Source organism: Saccopteryx leptura, chromosome 1 (assembly GCF_036850995.1).
Source record: "Saccopteryx leptura isolate mSacLep1 chromosome 1, mSacLep1_pri_phased_curated, whole genome shotgun sequence".
In the NCBI taxonomy this organism is placed as follows: Eukaryota; Metazoa; Chordata; class Mammalia; order Chiroptera; family Emballonuridae; genus Saccopteryx; species Saccopteryx leptura.
In genome coordinates, this window is record NC_089503.1 from 62,008,201 (window position 1) to 62,036,079 (window position 27,879).

Below are 27,879 nucleotides of genomic sequence, written 5' to 3' on the forward strand. Positions count from 1 at the left end.
CCCCTCCCCCTCTCCATCCTCTCTGTTTCTCTCTTCCCCTCCCACAGCCAAGGCTCCATTGGAGCAAAGTTGGCCTGGGCGCTGAGGATGGCTTCATGGCCTCTGCCTCAGATGCTATAGAATGGCTCTGGTTGCAACAGAGCAACGCCCCAGATGGGCAGAGCATCGCCCCCTGGTGGGCATGCCGGTGGATCCCTGTCGGGCGCATGCGGGAGTCTGTCTGACTGCCTCCCTGTTTCCAACTTCAGAAAAATACAAAAAAAAAAACAACACATAAAATCAATCAATAAATTTTTTTTTTTTTCATTTTTCTGAAGCTGGAAACAGGGAGAGACAGTCAGACAGACTCCCGCATGCGCCCGACCGGGATCCACCCGGCACGCCCACCATGGGGCGATGCTCTGCCCACCAGGGGGCGATGCTCTGCCCATCCTGGGCGTCGCCATGTTGCGACCAGAGCCACTCTAGCGCCTGAGGCAGAGGCCACAGAGCCATCCCCAGCGCCCGGGCCATCTTTGCTCCAATGGAGCCTCAGCTGCGGGAGGGGAAGAGAGAGACAGAGAGGAAAGCGCGGTGGAGGGGTGGAGAAGCAAATGGGCGCTTCTCCTGTGTGCCCTGGCCAGGAATCGAACCCGGGTCCTCCGCATGCTAGGCCGACGCTCTACCGCTGAGCCAACCGGCCAGGGCCTCAATAAATTTTTTTAAATTTTATTTTATTTATTCATTTTAGAGAGGAGAGAGAGACAGAGAGAGAGAAGGGGGGAGGAGCTGGAAGCATCAACTCCCATATGCAAGCCTAGGGTTTCGAACCGGCGACCTCAGCATTTCCAGGTCGACGCTTTATCCACTGCGCCACCACAGGTCAGGCCCAATAAATAAATTTTTTAAAAATTAAAAAAAATATACTGTTTAGGTTTGCTTCCCTGTATGAATTTATCAGTTTATCTTCAATTATCGGATATTTTGTTTCTAGGTTTTGCTATAACAGATAATGCTATGAACATTCTTGTACATCTTGTGGAACATACAATGTTTAAGAATTTCAGTGTGTATTTAGGAGAGTAATTGTTAGACTGTAGGGCATGCCCATATTCAACTTTTATTAGATCAGAACTACCTTTGTAGACTCATGACCCCTTCACACATTTAAAAATTGAGAATCCTGAAAAACTCTGTTAAATCTCTTGGTGTTTACTGTATTAGAAGTTAAAACTGCCCTGGCCGGTTGGCTCAGCGGTAGAGCGTCGGCCTAGCGTACGGAGGACCCGGGTTCGATTCCCGGCCAGGGCACATAGGAGAAGCGCCCATTTGCTTCTCCACCCCTCTGCCGCGCTTTCCTCTCTGTCTCTCTCTTCCCCTCCCGCAGCCAAGGCTCCATTGGAGCAAAGATGGCCCGGGCGCTGGGGATGGCTCTGTGGCCTCTGCCTCAGGCGCTAGAGTGGCTCTGGTCGCAATATGGCGACGCCCAGGATGGGCAGAGCATCGCCCCCTGGTGGGCAGAGCGTCGCCCCTGGTGGGCGTGCCGGGTGAATCCCGGTCGGGCGCATGCGGGAGTCTGTCTGACTGTCTCTCCCTGTTTCCAGCTTCAGAAAAATGATAAAAAAAAAAAAAAAAGACAAAAAAAAAAAGAAGTTAAAACTGAAAACATTTTAAATCTTTAGTAATCCATTTAAGATTCACGCTTGTGAGAAATGAGATTTATTTATGCTGTTTTATCAGATTGTTCCTTTTAATTATTGGGTAATATTTCATTATATGAATATTACCATAGATTATTTATCTATTCTCCTAATGATGGACACCTAGGATGTTTTCAGTTTTGGCTATTATGAATAAAACTGCTATGAACATTCTTATACAAGTCTTTTTTGTGAACATATGTTTTATCTTTTTTGGATAAATACCTAGGAGTGGAATTGCCAAGTCGTAGGGTTAGTTTATATTTAGTTTTATAAGGGATTGCAAGACTTTTTCTGAAGTGATGTACTATTTTTCATTCTCATAGAAATTTTGGGTGTTCCACATTCTCAGCAACATTTGGTGTTGTCATTTTTAAAAAATTCTATTCATTCTGGACTCATTGTAGTTTTAATTAACATTTATGGATGACTAAAGATATTGAGTACATTTTTATGTGCTTCTTGGCCATTTAGATCTCTTGTTTTGTGATGTGTCTTTTCAGATCTTTTGCCCATTTAAAAAAATGGTTGTCTTTGCATTATTGTTTTAGAGGTTCCTTAAATATTCTGAAAATAGCTCCTTTTGTCAGATGAATGTTTTGTGACTCTTTTCTCCCCCTCTATGTTTTTCTATTCATTTCTTAGAGGTGTCTTTTAATGAGGAGTTTTAAATTTTGATAGAGTCTAATTTGTCAGCTTTTTCTTTTATAGTTATTGCCTTCCTTATCCTGTTTAAAAACCTGTTTACCCTTATGTTGTGAAGATATTCTTCCATGTTCTCTTCCAGAAGATATAAACAATCTTTTTAAAAAAATGTTATTTATTAATTTTAGAGACAGAGGAAGGGGGAAAGAGGGAGAGAGAGTGAGAGAGAGAAACAAACATTGATCTCTTCCTATATGTGCCCTGACCGGGGATCAAACCGGCAACCTTTGTGTATCAGAATGATCCTCTAACCAACCAAGATATCTGGCCAGGGTTAGAATACATAAAGTTATGGCTTTATATTTAGGTTTATATCCATCTCAAATTTATTGTCATATATGATGTGAGTAGGATTTGAGATTTATTTATTTCCCATATGCATATCTAGTTACAGCATTATTTGCTGAAAAGACTTTTCTTTCCCTGTTGGATTTCTTTTCCTCCATTGTCAAAAATCAGTGGACACTACATATTGGTCTATTTCTGGGCTCTCTAATCTGTTGATTAATTTGTGTATCTTTGTACCATTACCACAAAGTCTTGATAAATACAGCTTTATAGTAGGTCTTGAAGTCAACTACTGAAAGTCTTCCAACTTGATTCTTTTGAAAGATTGTTTTGAATATTCTGGGTCTTATGCATTCCCATATAAATTTTAGAATCAGCTTGTCATTTATAGTGGTTTTAAAAGATGTGCACAAATCCTTTGCTACTTCTCTGTTTATGAGGTGGAACTTAACCTTCCCTTTCCCTTGAATATTGGCCAAATCTAGTGACTTGCTTCTAATAAAAGTAATGGGGTGAGACTTCAGATACTAGGTTATAAAAGGCATGGCTGCTTCTCTCTTGGCTTTATTTCTTACTCACTCTGGAGGAAGCCAGCTCTCTCATCATTGAGAGAGATATGTGTGGTAAGAAACAGGTCCCTACCCAACAGCCATATGAATTAGCCATCTTGGAAGTGTATACTCCAGCCCCATTCAGGCCTTCAGGTTACTTTAGATCTGGATTTATAAAAGATCCCAAGTCTGAACTGCTTTCACATTTCTGACTCTAAATTTTGGGGTAATTTGTTATGTAAAATAGATACCTAATACATCAATTTTTATTTTTAAAAAGTCTATTGGGGCCCTGGTTGATTGGCTCAGCGTTAGAACATCAGCCTGTAGTGTTGATGTCCAAGGTTTGATTCCCAGTCAGGGCACACAGGAGAAGCAACCATCTACTTCTACATCCTTCCCCCTCTCCCTTTTCTCTCTCTCTTTCTCTCTCTCTCTCTCTCTCTCTTCCCCGCCTGCAACCATGGCTTGGTTGGAGCAAGTTGGCCCAGCGTGCTGAGGATGGCTTCATCGCCTCACCTCAGGCACTAAAATAGCTTGGTTGTGGAGCAATAGGGCAAGGGCTGCCAGATGGGCAGAGCATCATCCCATAAGGGGCTTGCTGGGTGGATCCCAGTTGGGGCACATGTGGGAGTCTTTCTCTCTGCCTTGGTGCTTCTCACTTAAGGAAAAAAAAGTCTATTGGGATTATGATTGGCATTGTATTACACCCTGATCATAATCCCAGTTTGGGGAGAACAGACATCTTATCTTAAAAATATGAGTCTTATAATCCAACATGGTAAATTTCTCTATTTAGGTTTCCTTTAATTTTTCTGTTTTATGGTTTTCCCTGTACAGGTCTTAAACATCTTGTTAAATTTATTTCTAAGTATTTTATGATTTTTGATGCTCTTATAAATAGTATTTTTAATATTTCATTTTTCTAATTGCTGCTAGCATAGAGATATAAAATTGTTTTTATCCTTCTTTAATCTTCTAGTTTGTTAAATTCACCTATTAGATTTATTTTTTGTTACTAAGTAAACAATCATGTAATCTGTGAATAGAAAGTTTCACTTTTTCCTTTCTGATCTTTATGCATTTATTTTTTTCTTGCCTTGTTACATTGGCTAGTACCTTTCACTACAATGTTGAGTACAAGTGGTAGAGTGGAAATCCTTGCATTTTCTTGATCAAAGGGGGAAAACACTCAATATTTCATTATTAGGTATGATGTTAGCTGTAGGTTTTTTGTAGATATCCTTCGTATGAGGAAATTCTTTTCTTTTCTTGACTTACTAAATTTTATCATTATTGGGTATTGAATTTTGTCAAATGTTACTCTGTATCTATGAAGTGATCACATTATTTTGTCTGTTCTATTAATATGATTAAATGATTGATTTTTTTTATTTTTTTATGTTGAGCCAACTTTGCTTCCCTGGCCTTTTGGACATGAGGTATCATTATATATATTTATTTATGTTTGATTTGCCAGTATTTAGGATTTTTGCATCTTTGTTCATGGGAGATACTTGTCTGTAAGTTTGTTTTTCATTAGGTTTCTTGCATCAGTTTTTATAGGTTGTATTTTCAAGAACTTTGTTCATTTCATTTAAGTTTCTGAATTTATTGACATAAAATTATTTCTTATATTTCCTTATAGTTCTTTTAATGTCTGTAGCATCTGAGCTGATTCCTGATACTGGTAATTTATGTATTCTCTCTTTTTTGTTGATTAATCATCCTAATGGTTTTTGAATTTTAATCATTTCAGAGGAACAGCTTGTGTCTTTGTTAATTTTCTCTACTTTTTTCTTTGTTATTTTTATTCAATTTTTTAAAAAGTTTTATTAGGTAGAAGTTTAGAATACTAATTTTAGACCTTTTTATCTTTTTTAATTAAAAAATTATTTATTGATTTTAGAAAGAGGAGGAAAGAGGGAGTGAGAAGCATCAGCTCATAATTACTTTACTTTAGTTGTTCATTGATTGCTTCTTATATGTGCCTAGACCAGGCAGGCCCCAGGTTTTGAACTGGCAACCTCAACGTTCTGGGTTAGTGCTCTATTCCCTGTACCACCACAGGTTGGGCAAGACCTTTCTTTTTAAGAGAAGGATTTAAAGTTATAAGTTTTTTTCTTAGCACTTTTTTTTCTTATTTTTATTTTTTACAGAGACAGAGAGAGAGTCAGAGGGAGGGATAGATAGAAACAGACAGTCAGGAACAGAGAGAGCTGAGAAGTCAATCATTAGTTTTTTGTTGCGACACCTTAGTTGTTCATTGATTGCTTTCTCATATGTGCCTTGACCGTGGGGCTACAGCAGACTGAGTAACCCCTTGCTCTAGCCAACGACCTTGGGTCCAAGCTGGTGAGCTTTGCTTAAACCAGATGAGCCCGCACTCAAGCTGGCAACCTCGGGGTCTCGAACCTGGGTCCTCTGCATCCCAGTCCAACGCTCTATTCCCTGCACCACCGCCTGGTCAGGCTTCTTAGCACTTTTTATTGCTATACCACAAATTTTGTATGATTTATTTCTATTTTTCCTGCAATTTCTTCTAAATAACTTATAAGTTAAAGAAGAAATCGCAGGAAAAGAAGAAGTAAGCTATGGGTTATGTAGAATTGTATTGTTTAACTTTTTTTTTCAAAGATTTTATTTAATAATTTTACAGAGAGAGGAGGGGGTATGAAAAGTATCGACTTATAATTGCTTCACTTTAGTTGTTCATTGATTGCTTGTCATATATGCTTTGACTCAGCAAGCCCAAGGTATTGAACTGGCTACCTCATTGTTCCAGGTCAATGCTTTTTATCTATTGCGCCACCACTGGCTTGGCTCTAATTTCTAAATATTTGGTATTTTAAAGGTATGTTTTTGTTTTTGATTTCTGGTTTAATTTCATTATATTTAGAGAATACATTTTTAATATAAAATTTTAAAAATGTATTGGCTGGTTTTATGGCTCTTCATATGTTTTAGTTGGTGAATGGTCCATATGCGCATGAAAAGAATATATATTCTGTTGTGTATGCATGTATTATTCTATGTCAGTCAGGTCAAACTGATTTATAGTTTTGTTCCTGTCTTCTGTATATTTATTGATATTTCTGTTTGCTTTGACTAATTAAGAAGAGTATTGGAATCACCAAATACACTAGTATATTTTTTTGTATATCTTCTTTGTTCTTTGTATGTTTCAATGCTGATTTTTAGGCATCTATACTTTAAGAATGTCATATAAACTTAAAGTATTAACATTTTATCATTATGAAATGTCTTCTTATTTCAGTGGCAGTATCTTAATTTTTTTTTTTTTTTTTTTTTGACAGAGTCAGAGTCAGAGAGAGGTTCAGATAGAGACAGACAGACAGGAAGGGAGAGAGATGATTAGCATCAGTTCTTTGTTGTGGCACCTTAGTTGTTCAATGATTGCTTTTCCATATGTGCCCTGACTGGATGCTCTAGCATAGCTAGTGACCCTTTGTTTAAGCCAGCAATCTTGGGCTCAAGCCAGCGACCTTGGGCTTCAAGCTAGTGACCATGGGGTCATGTCCATGATCCCACGCTCAAGCCAGTGACCCTGCACTCAAGCTAGTGAGCCCATGCTCAATCCAGTGATCTCAGAGTTTTGAACCTGGGTTCTCTGCATCCTAGTCCTTTGCTCTATCCACTGTGCCACCGCCTGCTCAGGCAATATCCTAAATTCTAAAGTCTATTTTGTCTGACATTAATGTAACTATACAGCTTTCTTGTGCTTGTATTTGCATGGTACTTTTCTACCTTTTTAATTTTAACCTATCACCAAGTTTTCTATCTTAAATATCAATTTAGTACTTCTGACTATATTTTCATGGTCAAAATGGTCCTGGAAGTATGTCATAAAATGTTCCTGCAATTTTTTGGAACTGCAAGGAATTTGATGTTTTAGGTTTTATGTATGAGGTAACTGTGGCACATGCGAGTAAAATAATCCCCATGGCACATAATGAATACTAATTCCAGAGTCTGCTGAGAGCTCTGTACCAAGTGTAGTGCTCTGAGAGCATGAGGAAGTTAATGCTACCGTTTACTCTCAGAAAAGTAGAATCTGGCAGAGAAAACACAAATTAGTCATTACCTGTAAAGCAGTAATGATGCTCTGAATAATGATGTGAACAAGGGCATCAGAAAATAGAAAAGGGAAAAATTGATTTTTGTCTTAACATTAGTGAAACCATTGAAGAGGTGACTGTTGAGCAGGACTTTGAAGAATTAGTAGAGTTTTGTAAGAGAGCCACAGGTATTATATATAAATATAATGAAAACAAAGACAGGCTTTGAAAATGGGAGATGAATGATAAGTTAGTCTTGAATAGAAAGGTTAATAGGGCCTGACCAAGTGGTGGTGCAGTGGGGAGAGCACCAGACTGGGACACAGAGGATCCAGGTTCAAAACTCTGAGGTTGCCAGCTTGAGCGCAGGGTCATCCAGCTAGAGTGTGAACTCACCAGCTTGAACACGGGGTTGCTGGCTTGAGCATGAGATCATAGACTTGACCTCATGGTCACTGGCTTGAGCCCAAGGTCGCTGGCTTGAGCAAGGGGTCACTCACTCTGCTGTAGCCCCCTGGTCGAGAAAGCACATATGAGAAAGCAATCAATGAACAACTAAGATGCCACAAACGAAGAGTTGATAATTCTCATCTCTCTCTCCCTTTGTATCTATCTGTCCCTATCTGTCTCCCTGACTTCACTGCAAAAAAAAAAGGTTAATGGGAGAGTGGAGGGTGAAAAATAGTGGGCAATGAGATCGTAAAAATGAGCTGGACCTGACAAGAAAACTGGAATCTGATGGTGGAGGGCTTAATTTCTTTAGCTGTTGATACAGTCTGGCTTTGCATATTATCACTGTGATTCTTTTAGTATTATAAAGTAACGTATTTCCCCATGTATAAGACGCACCTTAATTTTGGGGCCCAAAATTTGAAAAAAAAATGTATTACATAAAGTTATTGAACTCAAGTTTTATTCATCTTAAAATTCATACAACTCCTCATCACTGTCAAAACTCCCATCCATTAGCTTGTCCTAATCTGTGTCTGATGATGAATCACTGTCTTCAACAATGAGCGCAAAAACAAGCTGGGGGGAAAAAGCGGGAAATGCAAGTTAAAAAATCTACAACCACTGTATAAGACACACCCAGTTTTCAGACCCCAAATTTTTCCAAAAAAAGTATGTCTTATACATGGGGAAATGTGGTAGCTTTGGAGAAGCTCCTCTTTATGAAAAAACCTGCAAGTGGTTTTTTTATGGAATCGGGATTTTAATCCCCTACTTCCACCCCCCCACACTCTGTTCCCCCAACTCCACATACAAGGATTGATATCTATAATTTCAGTTACTCCTATTCAACCTCAACCTTTTATAGGCCCAGCTGAAATATTACTTTCTCCTTGAAGCCTTCCCTGATTCTTCCAAATAGACTTGCTTCTTATTCTGGGCTCCCTCAACTCCTATATAACTGTTTTATATTATTTATTTATGTCATTGTGTTCCCATTTGTATCATATTGTACCAAGAGTGCTTGGCACACAGTAGGAATTCAATTTACAGTTTACAGTTGTAAATTTTTTTTACAGTTTACAGTTGTAATACAAATAAATAATAGAATAATTAATAAATAATAATACAAGAATGAACTTGACCCTGGCCGGTTATCTTTTTTTTTTTTTTTTAATTTTTTTTAAAATTTTATTTATTCATTTTAGAGAGGGGAGAGAGAGAGACAGAGTGAGAGAGAGAGAGAGTAGAGGGAGACAGGGGGGAGGAGCTGGAAGCATCAACTCCCATATGTGCCTTGACCAGGCAAGCCCAGGGTTTCGAACCGGTGACCTCAGCACTGGCCGGTTATCTTGGTTAGAGTGTTGTCCCTATATGCCAAGGTTGTGGCTTGTCCCCATCAGGGCACATTCAAGAATCAACCAATAAATGCATTTGAGTGGAACAACAAATCTCTCTTTCTCCTTCCTCTCTCCCCTCCTCTTTCTCTAAAATCAAATAAATAATAAATAAACACTTCCGTGTACTCACAACTATAGTTGCCTATATGATTTACAGTTTAAAGTAGGTTTACAGTTGTATGTGAAACAGTTTATTTTTATATTATTATTTATTAGTTATTATGTTATTTTCCATATGAACAACTGTAAACCTATTTTTGCCCCACCCTATATTAGTACTCTTCTGCTTTACTTTAAAAAAATTTTTTTCTGCATTTTTTATTAAGATTGTATTTATTCATTTTAGAGAGGGGAAATTGAGAGAAAGAGAGACAGAGAGAGAAAGAAGGGAGGGAAGAGCAGGAAGCATCCTATGTGCTTTGACCAGGCAAACCTGGGGTTTTGAACAGGCCACCTCAGCATTTCAGGTTGACACTTGATCCACTGTGCCAACACAGGTCAGGCAAAAATTTAATTTGTATAATTTTTTCATTTTCATACTCTTAATTTTTTTTATTTTTATTGAATTTATTGGGGTGACATTGGTTAATAAAATTATATAGGCTTCAGACGTACAATTCTATAATAATACATCATTTGTCTATTGTATTGTATATTCACCACTCCAAGTCAAGTCTCCTCCATCACCATTTATCTCTCCCTTTTTATTTTGTGAGGGACAGGGGACAGATGGGGACAGACAGACAGGAAGGGAGAGAGATGAGAAGCATCAACTCATAGTTGTGGCACCTTAGTTCATTGACTGCTTTTTCATATGTGCCTTGACCACGGGGCTGTAGCCAAGCCAGTGACCCCTTGCTCAAGCCAGCGACCATGAGGTCATGCCTATGAGCCTGTGCTCAAGATGGTGACCTTGGGGGTTTTGATCCTGGATCCTAAGCACTCCAGGCCGACGCTCTATCCATTGTGCCACTGTCTGGTCAGGGTCCCTTTACTTTCTTCTACCTCCTTTCCTTTCCCTCTGGTATTGACCATACTGTTTTCTGTATCTATGAGTTAGTTTTGTTTGTTAGATTACACATATAAGTGAAATCATATGGTATTTGTCTTTAGCTTATTTCACTTAAAATAATGTGCTCCGGATCCATCCATGCTGTCGCAGAAGATATATTCTCTTCTTTTTTTTTTACACCCAAGTAGTATTCCATTGTGTAAATGTGACAGAACTATTTTATCTCTCATCTACTGATGGGCGTTGAACTGCTTCCAAATCTTGGCTGTTATAAATGAGGCTGCAATGAACATAGGGGTGCATATATATTTTTGAATCGATGTTTCAGTTTTCTTCAGATATATTACCAGAGGTGGAATTACTAGATTATAAGGCAGTTTCATGTTTAATTTTTTGAAGAACCTCCAAACTGTTTTCCACAGTGGCCGTACCAACCTGCATTCTCACTAATAGTGTACTAGGGTTCTCTTTTCTCCACACCCTCACCAACTCTTGTTTGTTGATTTATTGATGCTGGACATTCTGACAGGTGTGAGGTGATATCTCATTGTGATTTTAATTTGCATTTATTTGATGATTAGTGACCTCAAGCATATTTTCATATCTACTGGCCATCTATATTTCTTCTTTGGAGAGTGTCTATTCAGGTCCTTTGCCTTTTTTTTTGAGAGAGAGAGAGAGAGAGAGAGGCAGAGAGACAGGAAGGGAGAGGGAGAGAGGATGGAGAGAGAGTTGAGAAGCATCAACTTGTAGTTTAGTTGTTCTTTGATTGCTTCTCATATGTGCCTTGACCGGGGGGGCCCCAGCCAAGCAGGTGATCCCTTACTCAAGTCAGCCACCTTGGGCTTAAGCCAGTGACTTCAGGATCATGTTGATGATCCTGTGCTCAAGCTGGCAATCCTGCATCCAAGCTGGATGAGCCCATGCTCAAGCAGGTACCCTTGGGGTTTCTAATCTCTGACCTCAGCATCCCAAGCTGATGCTCTATCCACTGCACTACCACCAGCCAGGCTAATTGGATTGTTTGTTTTTTTGGTGCTAAATTCTATAAGTTATTTATAAATTTTGTATATTAACCCCTTACCAGATGTATCATTGACTAATATGTTCTTTCATTCAGTGAGTTGTCTTGTTATTTTGTTGATGGTTTCCTTTGCAAAAACTTTTTAGTTGTAGTACCATTGTAGTACCAACAATGTAGTACCATTTGTTTGTTTCCCTTGCCTGGGATGACATGTCAGAAAAAATACTGCTGTAATAGATGTCCTAGATTATACTGCCAATACTCTGGTTTCTCTTCAGATCGCATAAATTTTTCACCTTTTACTAGATTATACTGCCCATGTTTTCATCTTGTATTTTTTTTTAAGCAAAAGAGAGAGAGGGACAGGGAAAGAGATAGATATGAAGGGAGAGAGATGAGAAGCATTGACTTGTATTGATAGTTGCATCACTTTAGTTCTTCATTGATTGCTTCTCATACATACCTTGACCTGGGGGCTCCAGCCAAGCCAGTGATCCCTTGCTCAAGCCAACGATCTTGGACTCAAACCAGCAACCATGGGATCATGTTGATGACCCCATGCTCAAGCCAATGACCCATTGCTGAAGCCGGTGACCTTGGGGTTTTGAACCTGGGACCTCAGTGTCCCAGGTTAACGCTCTACCCACTGGGCTACGACCAGTCTGGCTCTTCTGGGTTTTTATGGTTTGAAGTCTTTGAGTAGTGTGGACATTTTAATGATGTTAATTCTTCCTATGCATTTAATAAAGTAAATAAAGTCACTAACAGCTTTAGGCATATAAACAATAGATGTTAATACTCTTCTGCTTTATTTTTTATTATTTAATTTGTAATTTTTTCACCTTTATTCTCTTCAATTTTTAAATAAAATTAAAACAAGCTTAAAAACTAGAAATTCAGTATTTAGATTAAAGGTCAATGGGAAATATTTCAGTTGTATATGAGTGTGGGTGTAACAAACTGCTATTTTAGTTGGATCACAGAGAAACCTCTGTTTGCTGTGGACATACATGTTTTTTGCTGAACTATCTCATTTTCTTTGGTTTTATTTAAAGCAGTCTTTTTTTTCAGACCTTTAAAAGCTGACACGTGGAGAGCAAGTTCCCTGGAGAAATGTTTTGGTCCAGGGGCACTTGGCCCAAAGGATTCGGGTGGAACTAGGAATTTGACCTAATTTAAACAACTGTTTAAGAATTAAAGTTAAATGAAATAAATTCATAAACATATTTTTTACTTAATGTGTTTTTTTGAAGCAAATATTTAGTTGCTTACATTGTTAAAGAATGAGATGCTGCTAAACATGAACAACTACTTAATTATCTATTTTCTAAAAGAATTCCATGTTTAGAAAATACAAATTAAGTTTAATTATTTTTCATTATTTATATTGATCTGGAGGCTGACTAAATGATATGAATGATTTTTATTTGCCAAAAACTGTTTTTCTTTTTCCTTTGCAACATTTTATTTGCATATCTGTATTACATCCCTAGAAAAAGAATCCCAGGATTTTTCCTCCTGTGTGTTTTCATCTTGCTTCTTCATGGTCCTTGATGCCTGCTGAGGTTGTCAATACAATGAAACCAAACTGATAGGATGGAAATAGGTTGTTCTGCCATTTTTCTGGAGCTTTGAGTTGCACATCAAATCCAAGGCTGATTACTTCACACTTGTTTAACCTGCTTGTGAGGTTCACAACAATTTCCTCAGCTCTGTGGTCATCAATAATTTCAAATTTGCTCATATAACTATGCTTCATCATCACGATTAGAAAGCAGACGATGACTTTGGAACACAAAAATGAGAACCTGGAATTTGCCTCTCTTTTCGACCTTACTGATACTCTTGAGAGCTTCAGCCAGGACATTCATGCCACCATTATGGTGGCATGGAAAGATGGCGGAAAGAGGACAGGTCAAAAAACTGTTTGAAATTATCAGGTTAAAAATATGGAATTCAACAAATGTTTAAGAAACATTTATAACCATCAGTTAGAAAGAGAATAAAATCACTAAGATATTTAAATTACTATATTTAACTTTAAAATTCTAAGTTATTAATAATTATTATGATAAAATAAGCAAATGTTTTACTTAATTATTTTAATTTTGTGGAAATTTTTAAACAAAAAATGAAACAGGACATTTAAATCCAAATCAACACATGAATAAGAGAATTTATTTACAAAGTTGAAAGACTGTAGATTAGTACCTTGTGCTTGAATCCTGACATGGCCTTGTACATGCTGTGTGATCTTGTATATATTAGGACAAATTAGTTAATTTTGACTTTCACTTTCCTTAGCTTTGAAGTTGGCTTTTGGAATAGGTTTGTTTTGAGGATCAAATTAAATAAAGTAATAACTTTATACACTTTAAAGTACTATGTAAATGTTTGTTAATAGCTTTCTTAAGAATTTAAAATGTCAGGTCAGGCCTGACCTGTGGTGGTACAGTGGATAAAGCATCCACGTGGAATGCTGAGGTCACTGTTTTGAAACCCTGACTTCCCTGATCAAGGCACATATGGGAGTAGATGCTTTCTGCTCCTCCCCACTTCTCTCTCTCTCTCTATTTTTTTTCTCCCTTTCTTTCTTTCTCTCTCTCTCTCTCTCTCCTCTCTAAAATAAATAAAATTAAAATGTCAGATCATGCAATTAAATTTTCATCCATGAGCTGAAAAAACATTAATTTTTCTGCTTTAAAATGTCTCACTTTTTCATGAAAACTGTAAGCTCTCCCTAACACAGTACCTAAGCCCCATAATAGGGGCTTATATTTGTGAAGTGAAGAAATGAATATGTTCAACCTCTTGACTTGAAAATTATATATTACAATTAAACTCTTTAATAAATAGATGGATACAGATGCCTTTGTGACTTTCTTCAATAAGTCTCATCAGGATACAGAGATATTATATTAAACCTTGTAATTATAGCAGAAGCGTGTAATTGCTGTAGACCAGGGGTCCCCAAACTTTTTACACAGGGGGCCAGTTCACTGTCCCTCAGACCATTGGAGGGCCAGACTATAAAAAAAACTATGAACAAATCCCTATGCACACTGCACAGATCTTATTTTAAAGTAAAAAAAACAAAATGGGAACAAATACAATATTTAAAATAAAGAACAAGTAAATTTAAATCAACCAACTGACCAGTATTTCAATGGGAACTATGCTCCTCTCACTGACCACCAATGAAAGAGGTGCCCCTTCCAGAAGTGCGGTGGGGGCCGGATAAATGGCCTCAGGGGGCCGCATGTGGCCTGCGGGGCCGTAGTTTGGGGACCCCTGCTGTAGACTTTGGAGGCAGCCTGGTATAACTGATAGGCTTGGGTCCAGTTCTGTCCGTTACTGGTTGAGCAACTGTGGACAAGTCATTTAATCATATTCCTTTTTTTTTTTTTTTTTTATCTTTTCATTTTTTATATTTTAAATTTGATCTTAGAGAGAGTGGAAGGGAGAGAGAGACATCGATTTGTTGTTCCTCTTAGGCATTCACTGGTTCACTCTTGTCCTGCCTTGAACCTACAAGTTTGGCATTTGGGACAATGCTCTAACCAACTGCACTAACTGGCCAGGGCCCATTTAATCTTTTGAGCCTGAATTTCTCTAGTAAATGGGATATACACCCTTTACAAGCTTACTTTGGGAGTTCAGTGGTTTTTTGTTTGTTTGTTTGTTTGTTTTTTGTGACAGAGACAGAGAGAGAGAGACAGAGAGAGGGACAGATAGGGACAGACAGACAGGAAGGGAGAGTGATGAGAAGCACCAGTTCTTTGTTGTGGCACCTTAGTTGTTCATTGATTGCTTTCTCATATGTGCCTTGAACAGGGGGCTCTAGCAGAATGAGTGACCCCTTGCTCAAGCCAGCATCCTTGGGCTCAAGCCAGCAAACTTGAGTTCAAGCCAGTGACCTTTCGGCTCAAACCAGGAACCATGGGGTCATGTCTATGATCCCATGCTCAAGCCAGCTATCCCACGCTCAAGCTGGTTAGTCTGTGCTCAAGCTGGCAACCTTGGGGTTTTGGACCTGGATCCTCCACGTCCCAGTCTGATGCTCTATTCACTGTCCCACCTCCTGGTCAGGCAGGAATTCAGTGTTAATGGATGTGAAGTATTTATAAGCCATAAAACAGTAGAAAATGTACAAAATTTTGTTAAGATTTGACAAGGATGTGAGCTGGGCCGTGTAACTTATTTTTTTCATTCATGAAAATGTATAGAAAATATTATTGTGAATATTTCACAAGTTTAGATATTTAAAAGGACTCACAAGTCTCTGTAAGATCATTATTAATCTAAGGCTTTTATGTAAAGGAAAAGGATATGGTGCCACAAAAGAAAAAGGGCTGGCAAGCATTGAGGGTATGTGGGATATCAAAGGAAAATTCCTTAGGGTCCTAATTCACACTTGGTCTACTTCATCTATGGATTGAGCCACCAAGATCTATGTGATAAATCTTGTGTTTAGGAGAGCCTAAGAAGTTCCCAGTGGCGTATTCTTATGTTGCTCTGGATACGTAGTCAAGTCAAGCTGGCCAGCCGGTTCTATTTGTGAAAACCATCAATAAACAAACTGGTTCACAAGCTGAATTTTAAACAGCACATCATAAATCTATATGACTTTATCTTGTACAAGAGCCAGATATCCAGAGGTCCCCAGAAATAAGGATGGAGCTTTCCCAGTTCCCCTATAAATTGACTCTGCCCTACACAATTATGTGTGAAGCACCATCTGTGCACAAGGTATATGCTATGCTTTCGGAACCAAGAGAAGTAAAACATCATCCTAGACAGCCAGAGAGGTCATAGATTAGTGAAGAAAAAAAAAAGAAACTCAACAAAGTGGTAGTATTGGGATTTAGAGGAGTGAGCAACTAACTTTGTAAAGGTTTCTGGGTGACTTCTTTTTTATTTTTTTAAAGCTTCATTGAAAAAGTTAAATTTAGATGATATTAAATGAATAGCATCTTCCAATGTCTAGCACAAGTGCCTGGCCAAATAGGCATTTATTTTATATTTACTAAATTTAATTATCAGATACCTAAAGTAGGGAATAGTGTGCTCAAATTTATAAATAATAAAATGGATAATCTTTTGTTCTTGTGCATAGAATGCATGGTGGTAATGGAAGAGAGATTTAGGAACAGATTATTAAAGTTCTTATGTGACATCTTAGCAAGTCTCAATTTTATCTTGTAGATATTAGGATACATGCAGACCTGTTTTAGACAATTTGGTTTTGGAACCTCTTATACTCTGAAAATTTAATTGAGAACCTCAAAGAGATTTTATTTATGTAGGCTGTGTCTATCAATAGTTGCCATATTAGAAGTATGCTCACTTCCTCAACCGTAGTTGCAAGCTGCTTTGAGTTGGCTTTGTGCATGATTTAGAGGTCTAGTGTGAGGTAGGCAGAGTTCATACAGAGAATTTAGGAACTCCCTTTTTCTGGCCCCCTCCCATTTGTGTTTCTCCCCTCTCTGTCAGATAGAGTGGTTGCGCTGGTCTCCAGTGCTGGTTCCTCAGGCAAAAAAGATTTTATCTCTGGAGGTTAGCTTCACATTATGACTGTGGCTTGCCATTAGGCCAAAGGGCAAATCCTGAAAATTCATTCCCTGTCAGTCCCTTTTCTGCAAAAGGTTTATTGCTTTTAAATGCTTGAATTCTTGAAACATCTTTTACACATATACTGTCCATTGGATCCTAACTATTAGAATAAAGCCCAAGATTCTGGTGCTGCATCTAGGATTTTCATGAAACATTATTCTCTCCCTCCCACCCCCCATATCCTGGTTAAAGGGCATCAGGAGAGATTCACGGAATCCCGCCTTCAGGCTTTCTCACTACTAATCCACCAAGTGTAAATCTTTGAGACAGGGATGCATTATTGTAACTTTGCTAAAGGAGACCCCGCCTTCCACTCTTTAATTTTGGCTTTTTTTGAATAAAAGATTGGCCTGACCCTGTGGTAGACTGCTCTGCTCCCTTTTTCACAAACATTTTGCCTTCAGGACTTTTCCCCACTCTTAAAAATTGAGAACCCCCAATTTATTTATATGTGTTTTGTCTATTGGTATTGACCATATTAGAAAGTAGCTGAGAAAAAGATTTTAACTATTTGTTTTAATTAATTTAAAATAATAAATTCATTGCATGTTAACACAGATAATATAATTTTATGGAAAATAACTAAAACAAACAAAATTTAATGATAAGAGTGGCATTGTTTACATTTTGGAAGTCTTTATTGTCTGGCTTAGTAGAAATCATCTGGATGCTCACATCTGCTTCTGCATTTGATCTGTTATAATATATTGGTTTGATTGAAGTGTGTATAGAAAATCAGGCTTGCCTGACCAGGTGGTGGCACAGTGGATAGAGCATCAGACTGGGACTCAGAAGACCCAGGTTTGAAACCTCAAGGTTGCCAGCTTATGTGCAGGCTCATCTGGTTTGAGGAAGGCTCACCAGCTTGAGCCCAAGGTCGCTGGCTTGAGCAAGGGGTCACTCACTCTGCTCTACACCCCCACCCCCCACTCCTCCGTTCAAGGCACATATGAGAAAGCAATCAATGAACAACTAAGGTGCCACAATGAAGAATTGATGATTCTCCTCTCTTTCTTCTTGTCTGTCTGTCCGTCTGTCCCTCTCTCTGTCTCTCTGTCTCTGTCCCCAAACATAAAAAAATAAAAAATCAGGCTTTATACAGTCTTATGTCATTGGAAAAGGAAGAACTACTTTAATAACTGCCTTTTCAGATAATTAATTATTGATGTTCTTCTTTGATAGTATATGAAAAACTTACAAGTGGCAGTCTTAAGGTTAATTGAAATGTGGAATCTGAAACCATATCATTGAACTTTTCATACTATGTTACATTAAAATCTGTTGGTCTGTCTTGCACTTCAAATGGACTTTTTTTTTTTTTTTTTTTTTTTTTTTTTCATTTTTCTGAAGCTGGAAACGGGGAGAGACAGTCAGACAGACTCCCGCATGCGCCCGACCGGGATCCACCCGGCACGCCCACCAGGGGCGACGCTCTGCCCACCAGGGGGCGATGCTCTGCCCATCCTGGGCGTCGCCATATTGCGACCAGAGCCACTCTAGCGCCTGAGGCAGAGGCCACAGAGCCATCTCCAGCGCCCGGGCCATCTTTGCTCCAATGGAGCCTTGGCTGCGGGAGGGGAAGAGAGAGACAGAGAGGAAAGTGCGGCGGAGGGGTGGAGAAGCAAATGGGCGCTTCTCCTATGTGCCCTGGCCGGGAATCGAACCTGGGTCCTCCGCACGCTAGGCCGACGCTCTACCGCTGAGCCAACCGGCCAGGGCCTCAAATGGACTTTTATCCATGCATGACTTTATAGTATCATGCATCAATCATAGAAAATACAGTTCACTGTTGATGCAGTCTTCTGGATGTTGACATATTTCTTTATATGATAATATAATATCAAAAGATCACATTTATTAAAGAACACCTCTGATTTCATCAAGAAAGTCTTTTAAGTATTGAGAAGATATCAAACTCACAGTAGTAGATGCAAGTTTTTTACAATTCTAATTTTTGCTCAGAAGCTTGAATTGTATTGATAAAAATAGTCAATTATTTTTCTTAAAGTGGCAGTCCCCCTGTACCCATTTGTAGGAAAATGTCTTCCAAATGCCCAAAATGAATAATCACTTTTTCTTTTAAGAAAAATGGCATTTCATGGGAAAAGCAGCTAGTGGAGATCACAACTCAAAACAGTCACACAAATGCTTTTCCTTGAGACAAGCGTCATATTTCAGTGTATAGAAGAAGTTCTTTGTAAAAATTCCCAGTTCTGACAGAGAATAGTAAGATGTGCACTCAAGAGTTGAGATTTAATAGTAATTTTTATTTTAATCAAAATAAAAGGCACTGTTAAAAGACTTCAAAATAAAAGGATTCATCAAAGGCATTGTTAGTTGGTTTTTTAAAAAACGGAAAGTATGGTGGTGGGGAAGAATACAATAACTATAGTATAGTTTGCTTGTTTCTGCCCTGATTTGTGCAAAGGTACCGGCAGTTGTAGCCATCATTGCTTCTGTGCCGTCATTGCAAATGTCAGTGGAGTGCATAAGGTAAATAACTCTCAGTATTACAAAATAGTTTTGAACTCAAGAACCCCTGAAAAGGTCCACAGACCACAGTTTGAGAACTGTGCTCTAACCTACTAAAAAGATTTCTCTACTTGCACACAATATTTAACATTTAACTTTTTGAATTCTGCTACTTTGTAGAGGGCTTTTAATAGAGTATATTTTAGGAAAAAAGATAAAATTTATTAGTTCATATAATGGGCCCTATTCAATGGGGGGGCACAGACATGTTTAGAATCCTTATTGGTAACCTCCCTACTACTGCTAAAAAGATTTTTGTATTTACTCTTGTATTTAACAACCCTTTCAACAATTAGATCTGATGAAATTCCTTATGCCCTAGTCAGCTGGGAAGATTTAAATTTTGAGAACTCATGCCAAGATTTCAAGAAGGAACCACTATGTGTTAGTTAAAGAATATACAGATTTTTAGGGAGAATTAGTTCCTTTTGTGACTTTAGATAATATTTATAACAACAGTATTAATATAGCAGCTCATATTTATTGGTACTTACTATGTGCCAAACACCATGCTTAGCACCTATTTATAATGAAAAATCTATTTAGGGAATATTTATGATGACGGCCCTGCATATTTAAAGTTATTCTCTCCTGGGGAAAGAAAGCAGGTAACTTTCTTAACACTTCTGACATTTTATTAGTTTTCAGCTGAATGATAATTACATAGTTTAACATGCTTTTGGTTGTCTTTTGCATAACCATTTGGGAATACCATTTGGGAATATATTCTTTCATCATGGAAGATTAGTCAAATTCTTACTTTCTCTTTCCTCTTGCGTGTCTCACAGCCATCTTAGTTCAATCCCTCATCATCACTTCTTTGTACTATTGCAGTAACCTATTTTGCCCGTTCTTCCATCTCCAGTTTATCAAACTTATCTTAAAGTTACTTGTCTTTATCATTCCTCTGCCTTATTTGCTTTCCTTTACTTCCTGGGTTGGAGTTCAAATTTTTTACAGTTTGGTAGGGAGATCACAAACATGTTATCTATGTTTATCTTAGTAGCTTTATCTCCCCAGACAACTTGCCCCCTAGACATAAGTTACTTCTCATGGCTTCCTGGGCACACTGTGTTACTTGCTTTTGTACATTCTGTATTATCTCTACCCCAAATACCATTCTCTGAACTTGTCTAATTCCTATTCATACTTAAGGCACACCAAATACTATCTCTTCTGTGAAATTTTCATCAATTATACCAAGCCAAGGGTTAATTAGTTAATACCCTTTTCTGTTAACTTTATGGTAAGTTGTATTATTTTTATTGATGTTATGTTTACATGGGTTTTCCTTGTGAAAACAACTTTTCTCATTTTATTAGAAAGTAATTTCCTATTGTAGAGCATTTTGAATCAGTCAGCAGGTATTGATTGATTACTTTCAGTAATAAGAAAATATAGTAAACAACCTAGACGGTCCATTGGTATGGGAATAAATAAATATAGTTTGGTATATTCTTGTGAGAGCAGTTGAAAGAATGAATTAGACTATCTGGTGCATCTATCAATTATAATTTTTATTGATAGAAACTATTTGAATAATGATATATATATATAGTGTTATCCTATTCAGATAAAAAGTAAAAAACACAGCAAAGCAAAACTTTATGTTTATGGACAATATACGTAAAATAATTTTTTTTTAATTTTTTTTATTTTTTTATTTTTTAAATTTTATTTATTCATTTTTAGAGGGGAGAGAGAGAAACAGAGAGAGAGAAGGGGGAAGAGCTGGAAGCATCATCTCCCATATGTGCCTTGACCAGGCAAGCCCAGGGTTTCGAACTGGCGACCTCAGCATTTCCAGGTCGACACTTTATCCACTGTGCCACCACAGGTCAGGCTGTAAAATAAATTTTAAATAAACTATAGTAAAGCATACCAAATTAACACTAGCCATTACCTCTGGAAAAGTGTAAAGGGGAATTGGACTGGAGAGATGGGTGACCTTGACTTTATCTGTAATTTATTTTCTTTATTAAAAAAAAGCTTGATGGAGGCATAAAATGTAAACAGTGAGCAATTCTAGGGGGTAGATGTTTGTTATATTATTCTTATATTATGGCCAGTTTAATATCCTAGTTATTAAAAGCTTCTCCAACCCTGGCTGGACAGCTCATTTGGTTAAAGCATCATCCCAATACTCTAAAGTTGCAGGATCCATTCCTGGTCAGGGCACTTATAAGAATCAACCAATGAATGCATAAGTAAGAGGAACAACAAATCAATATTTCTCGCCAACCCTTCCTCTTTCTCTCAAATCAATGAATAAAAAAATGAGCCTAAGTGGTGGTGGCTCAGTGGATAAAACATTGATCCAAATGCTGAGGTCTCCGGTTCTAAACCCAAGGTCTCTGGCTTGGAGTGCAGGCTTATCAGTATGGTATTACTGGCTTGAGCAGTGAAATCGTCCACAGGATCCCAAAGCTCGCCAGCTTGAACTCAAAGGTCACTGGCATGAAAAGCCCAAGGTCACTGGTTTGAGCAAGGGGACACTGGCACAGCCTCTTGTCAAGGCATGTCTGAGAAGCTCATTGTACATTGGAAATGAAAGTAAGCGACTACGAGCTGATCCTTCTTACCCTTTCTCTCTCTTTCTGTCCCTCTCTCACTCACTTAAATAAATAAATAAATAAATAAATAAATAAATAAATAAATAAATAAAAGTAGAGCTCCTCTAGCAACTTTAAAGGCTCTCCTCCCCTAATGGTGCTATATTCTGAGGTACACATTCAGGAAACAAACATCCATTATGATAGATTGGGTCAGAAACCAGCTCTTATGAGAAATACCAATGATTCCGATCTAGCGACTCTTGTATTGCTATTTGGTTATTGTTTCTGCACTTGAAAGTCTTTGTATAGATTATAACTCACTAGACACTATTTCAAATGAATTTATTTTGAGACCTGTGTTATTTAGTTAATTTGTTTCTAATAGATATGCTGTTGGTGTGGTGATATCCCTGTTTCTATAGTTGCCTCTTTGATATTGTTTAACTTAAGTAGATAAGACATTTATATATATATATATATATATATATATATATATATATATATATATATATTTTTTTTTTTTTTTTTTTTTTTTTTTTTTTTTTGACAGAAACAGAGAGAGACAGAGAGAGGGTTAGATACGGACAGACAGACAGGAAGGGAGAGAGATGAGAAGCATCAATTCTTTGTTGTGGCTCCTTAGTTGTTCACTGATTGCTTTCTCATATGTACCTTGATGGGGGGCTACAGCAGAGTGAGTGACCCCTTGCTCAAACCAGCAACCTTGGGCTCAAGCCAATGACCTTGGGCTTCAAGCCAGCAACCTTTGGGCTCAAGTCAGTGACCATGGGGTCATGTCTATGATTCCACACTCAAGCCGGCGATTTGGTGCTTAAGCTGGTGAGCCCATGCTCAAGTCGGCGACCTCATGGTTTTGATCCAGGGTCCTCTGCGTCCCAGTCCAACACTCTGTCCACTGTGCCACTGCCTGGTCAGGCCATTTATATTATGATTTAGTGAAAAAAGTATTATCTGTGCAAGGCAATCTGTGTTAAGTACCAGATGAGAGGTTAGAACATTAAGTGCTCTCAGAAGAGAGAGTGATCATTTTCTTTTTTTCTTAGGTGAGAGGAGGGGGGAGATAGAGACAGATTCTTGCATGTACCCCAGTTGGGAACCCCCTTCCCGTGCTCCCCTATCTCCCCCACAACCCATGTGTCTGGGGTTGATGCTCTGGCTCAGGGGTTGGGAACCTTTTTGGCTGAGAGAGCCATGAACGCCTCATATTTTAAAATGTAGTTCTGTGAGAGCCATACAATGACCCGTGTATGTTATGCATTATCCAATAAAAATTTGGTGTTGTCCCGGAGGACAGCTGTGATTGGCTCCAGCCACCCGCAGCCATGAATGTGAGTGGTAGGAAATGAGTGGATTGTAATACATGAGAATGTTTTATATTTTTAACATTATTATTTTTTTTATTAAAGATTTGTCTGCGAGCCAGATGCAGCCATCAAAAGAGCCACATCTGGCTCGCAAGCCATAGGTTCCCGACCCCTGCTCTGGCTGATGCTCATACCAACCGAATCACTGTCTGTGAGAGGGGAGAGAGATAGAAGGGAGAGATGGAGGGGAAGACAAGCCAGTGGTCGCTTCTCATGTGTGCCCTGACCGGGGATAGAACCCGGGACTTCCTCATGCAGGACTGACACTCAATCCGCAACTGGCTAGGGCTGGGCGTGATCATTTTCAGTAGGGTGATTAGGCAAAACTTAATTGAGTTGGGCCCTACAAAAATTTCAGTAAAAATGAAGAGGAAGTAGGGATTATTAAAATAATTATTTTTTAATTTTGTTATTTCAGTAATGCTTCTTTATCCTGAGCCTGGTTTGGAAACTTTGAATAAATTTGAAATCTTCATTTCATCAAATATTTCTCCAGGGAGTTTAAGACCATCCCTTTTTTTTTTTTTGACTCATGTTTTCTCTGTCATGCCTATTAACTGTTTATTCTCACTGTTCAGCTCTCACCCTTAAACTGTCTTCAAATCAGCATAATATTCTTTTTGCTGTGAGTCTTTTACTCCTCTATAATTTCCATCTTGTTAGGATAGAGCTTACCTGGGTAATAACTGATAATAGAGCTCCCAAGTTCTTCTCTTATGTATCTCTTTACCACTGCGTACTTGGCCTTTCTTCCCAAACCTAAAATTGTACATCATCTTAGATTTAATATGAATGTTTTTATTTTTATAATATGTGGTTTTAAATTATTTTTTTGTTATGACTCACTTGCAATACATTGAAAGTGTATGTTTTTTAAAATAATGTAAAAAACAGTTTTCATAAATTAAATAATTTTTTGAAGCCAAGCCAATATATGTGTGCCAAAGAAAATAGAATAACTCCTCTATTAGTAGTGACAAAAATCTTTCTTATCACTACTTTAGCGAAGCCGCTCGTGGGTTCCCTCCCTCTCCTAAGTATGTTGTTTATGCTGTTCGGTCCTGCCATTCTTTTTTTTTTTTCTTTTTCTTTTTTTCTGAAGCTGGAAACGGGGAGAGACAGTCAGACAGACTCCCGCATGTGCCCGACCGGGATCCACCCGGCACGCCCACCAGGGTGCTCTGCCCCTCTGGGCGTCTCTCTGTCGTGACCAAAGCAGAGGCCAAGGAGCCATCCCCAGCGCCCGGGCCATATTTGCTCCAATGGAGCCTCGGCTGCGGGAGGGGAAGAGAGAGACAGAGAGGAAGGAGGGGGGGAGGGGTGGAGAAGCAGATGGGCGCTTCTACTGTGTGCCCTGGCCGGGAATCGAACCCGGGACTTCTGCACGCCAGGCTGACGCTCTACCACTGAGCCAACCGGCCAGGGCCTGGTCCTGCCATTCTTCCTGTGAGTTGTTTACCTGTCTATTTTCCCTACAAAATTGTAAATATACTTACTTAGGACAGAAATCAGGATTATTTACTTATTAACTTTTTTTCCTATTTCCTACCTCAGTATCTTGTCCATAGAGATACTTAATAAATATTTGTCAAATTTAACTAAACTTGTGTTTATCACTTTTTTTTTTTTTTTTTTTAGACAGAGAAAGAGAGCAGAGCAGACAGAACAGACAGGAAGGAAGAAAGCTGAGAAGCATCAACTCATAGTTGCAGCACTTTAGTTGTTCATTACTTTAGTTGTTCATTGATTGCTTTCTCATTGTGCCTTGACCAGGGGGCGCCAGCCAAGCCAGTGACCCCTTGCTCAAGCCAGTGACCTCGGGCTTTAAGCCAGTGACCTTGAGCTTCAAGTCAGTGCCGATGGGGTCATGTCTATGATCCCATGCTCAAGCCAGTGACCTCCATGCTCAAGCTGGCGACCTCGGGGTTTTGAACCTGGGTCCTCAGCATCCCTCTGACACTCTATCCACTGCACCACCACCTGGTCAGGCATGTTTATCACTTTTTTTTTTTTTTTTTTTAATAATTTTATTTTTTTAATGGCGTGACATCAATAAATCAGGATACATATATTCAAAGATAACAAGTCCAGGTTATCTTGTCGTTCAATTATGTTGCATACCCACCACCCAAAGTCAGATTGTCTTCTGTCACCTTCTATCTTGTTTTCTTTGTGCCCCTCCCCACCCCCTTTCCCTCTCCCATTCCCCCCTCCCCGCGCCCCCCCCCCCAACCACCACACTCTTATCAATGTCTCTTAGTTTCACTATTATGTCCCACCTACGTATGGAATAATACAGTTCCTGGTTTTTTCTGATTTACTTATTTCACTTCGTATCATGTTATCAAGATCCCACCATTTAGCTGTAAATGTTCTGATGTCATCATTTCTTATGGCTGAGTAGTATTCCATAGTGTATATGTGCCACATCTTCTTTATCCAGTCATCTATTGATGGGCTTTTTGGTTGTTTCCATGTCCTGGCCACTGTGAACAATGCTGCAATAAACATGGGGCTGCATGTGTCTTTACGTATCAATGTTTCTGAGTTTTTGGGATATATACCCAGTAGAGGGATTGCTGGGTCATAAGGTAGTTCTATTTTCAGTTTTTTGAGGAACCACCATACTTTCTTCCATAATGGTTGTACTACTTTACATTCCCACCAACAGTGTATGAGGATTCCTTTTTCTCCACAGCCTCTCCAACATTTGCTATTACCTGTCTTGCTAATAACAGCTAATCGAACAGGTGTGAGGTGGTATCTCATTGCCGTTTTGATTTGCATTTCTCTAATAGCTAAAGAAGATGAGCATCTTTTCATATATCTGTTGGTCATTTGTATTTCTTCCTGGGAGAAGTGTCTGTTCATATCCTCTTCCCATTTTTTTATTGGATTGTTTGTTTGTTGTTGAGTTTTATGAGTTCTTTGTATATTTTGGATATTAGGCCCTTATCTGAGCTGTTGTTTGAAAATATCATTTCCCATTTAGTTGGCTTTCTGTTTATTTTGTTATCAGTTTCTCTTGCTGAGCAAAAACTTCTTAGTCTGATGTAGTCCCATTCATTAATTTTTGCCTTCACTTCTCTTGCCTGTGGAATCAAATTCATAAAATGCTCTTTAAAACCCAGGTCCATGAGTTGAGTACCTATGTCTTCTTCTATGTACTTAATTGTTTCAGGTCTTATGTTTAGATCTTTGATCCATTTTGAGTTAATTTTTGTACAGGGGGAGAGACTGTAGTCCAGTTTCATTCTTTTGCATGTGGCTTTCCAGTTTTCCCAGCACCATTTATTGAAGAGGCTTTCTTTTCTCCATTGTGTGTTGTTGGCCCCTTTATCAAAAATTATTTGACTATATATATGTGGTTTTATTTCTGGACTTTCTATTCTGTTCCATTGGTCTGATTGTCTATTTTTCTGCCAATATCATGCTGTTTTGATTGTCGTGGCCCTATAATATAGTTTGAAGTCAGGTATTGTAATGCCCCCAGCTTCATTCTTTTTCTTTAGGATTGCTTTGGCTATTCGGGGTTTTTTATAGTTCCATATAAATCTGATGATTTTTTGCTCTATTTCTTTAAAAAACGTCATTGGAAGTTTGATGGGAATTGCATTAAATTTGTATATTGCTTTGGGTAATATAGCCATCTTGATTATATTTATTCTTCCTAGCCAAGAACAAGGTATATTCTTCCATCTCATTTTATCTTTTTCGATTTCCCTTAACAATGGTTTATAGTTTTCATTATATAAGTCCTTTACATTCTTTGTTATGTTTATTCCTAAGTATTTTCTTTTTTTTGTTGCAATCCTGAAGGGGATTATTCTTTTGAGTTCATTCTCAGTTGTTTCATTGTTGGCATATAGAAAGGCTATTGACTTCTGTATGTTAATTTTGTATCCTGCGACCTTACTGTATTGGCTTATTGTTTCTAGTAGTCTTTTTGTGGATTCTTTGGGGTTTTCGATGTATAGGATCATATCATCTGCAAAAAGTGATACCTTTACTTCTTCTTTTCCGATATGGATGCCTTTTATTTCTTTGTCTTGTCTGATTGCTCTGGCTAGAACCTCTAGTACCACATTAAATAAGAGTGGAGAGAGTGGACAACCCTGTCTTGTTCCTGACTTAAGGGGGAAAGCCTTCAGTTTAGTGCCATTTAATATGATGTTAGCTGATGGTTTATCATATATGGCCTTTATCATGTTGAGATATTTTCCTTCTATACCCATTTTGTTGAGAGTCTTAAACATAAAATTGTGTTGTATTTTATCGAAAGCCGTTTCTGCGTCTATTGATAAGATCATGTGGTTTTTGTTCTTTGTTTTGTTGATATGGTGTATTACGTTAACCGTTTTACGTATGTTGAACCATCCTTGAGATTCTGGGATGAATCCCACTTGATCATGATGTATTATTTTTTTAATATGTTGTTGTATTCGATTTGCTAGTATTTTGTTTAGTATTTTAGCATCTGTATTCATTAGAGATATTGGTCTGTAGTTTTCTTTTTTTGTGCCATCCTTGCCTGGTTTTGGTATGAGGGTTATGTTGGCCTCATAAAATGTGTTTGGAAGTATTGCTTCTTCTTCAATTTTTTGGA

At 38.2% G+C, this 27,879-nt stretch overlaps 1 protein-coding gene and 1 pseudogene across 1 annotated transcript in view; one reads left to right on the forward strand and one right to left on the reverse strand.

The window, feature by feature from the left end:
* The window catches only part of ACER3 (alkaline ceramidase 3), a 141,025-nt gene that overhangs the window by 13,728 nt on the left and 99,418 nt on the right, over positions 1-27,879 (forward strand). The window lies entirely within an intron of this gene.
* Positions 12,678-13,059, reverse strand: LOC136388889 (small ribosomal subunit protein uS8 pseudogene; annotated as a pseudogene).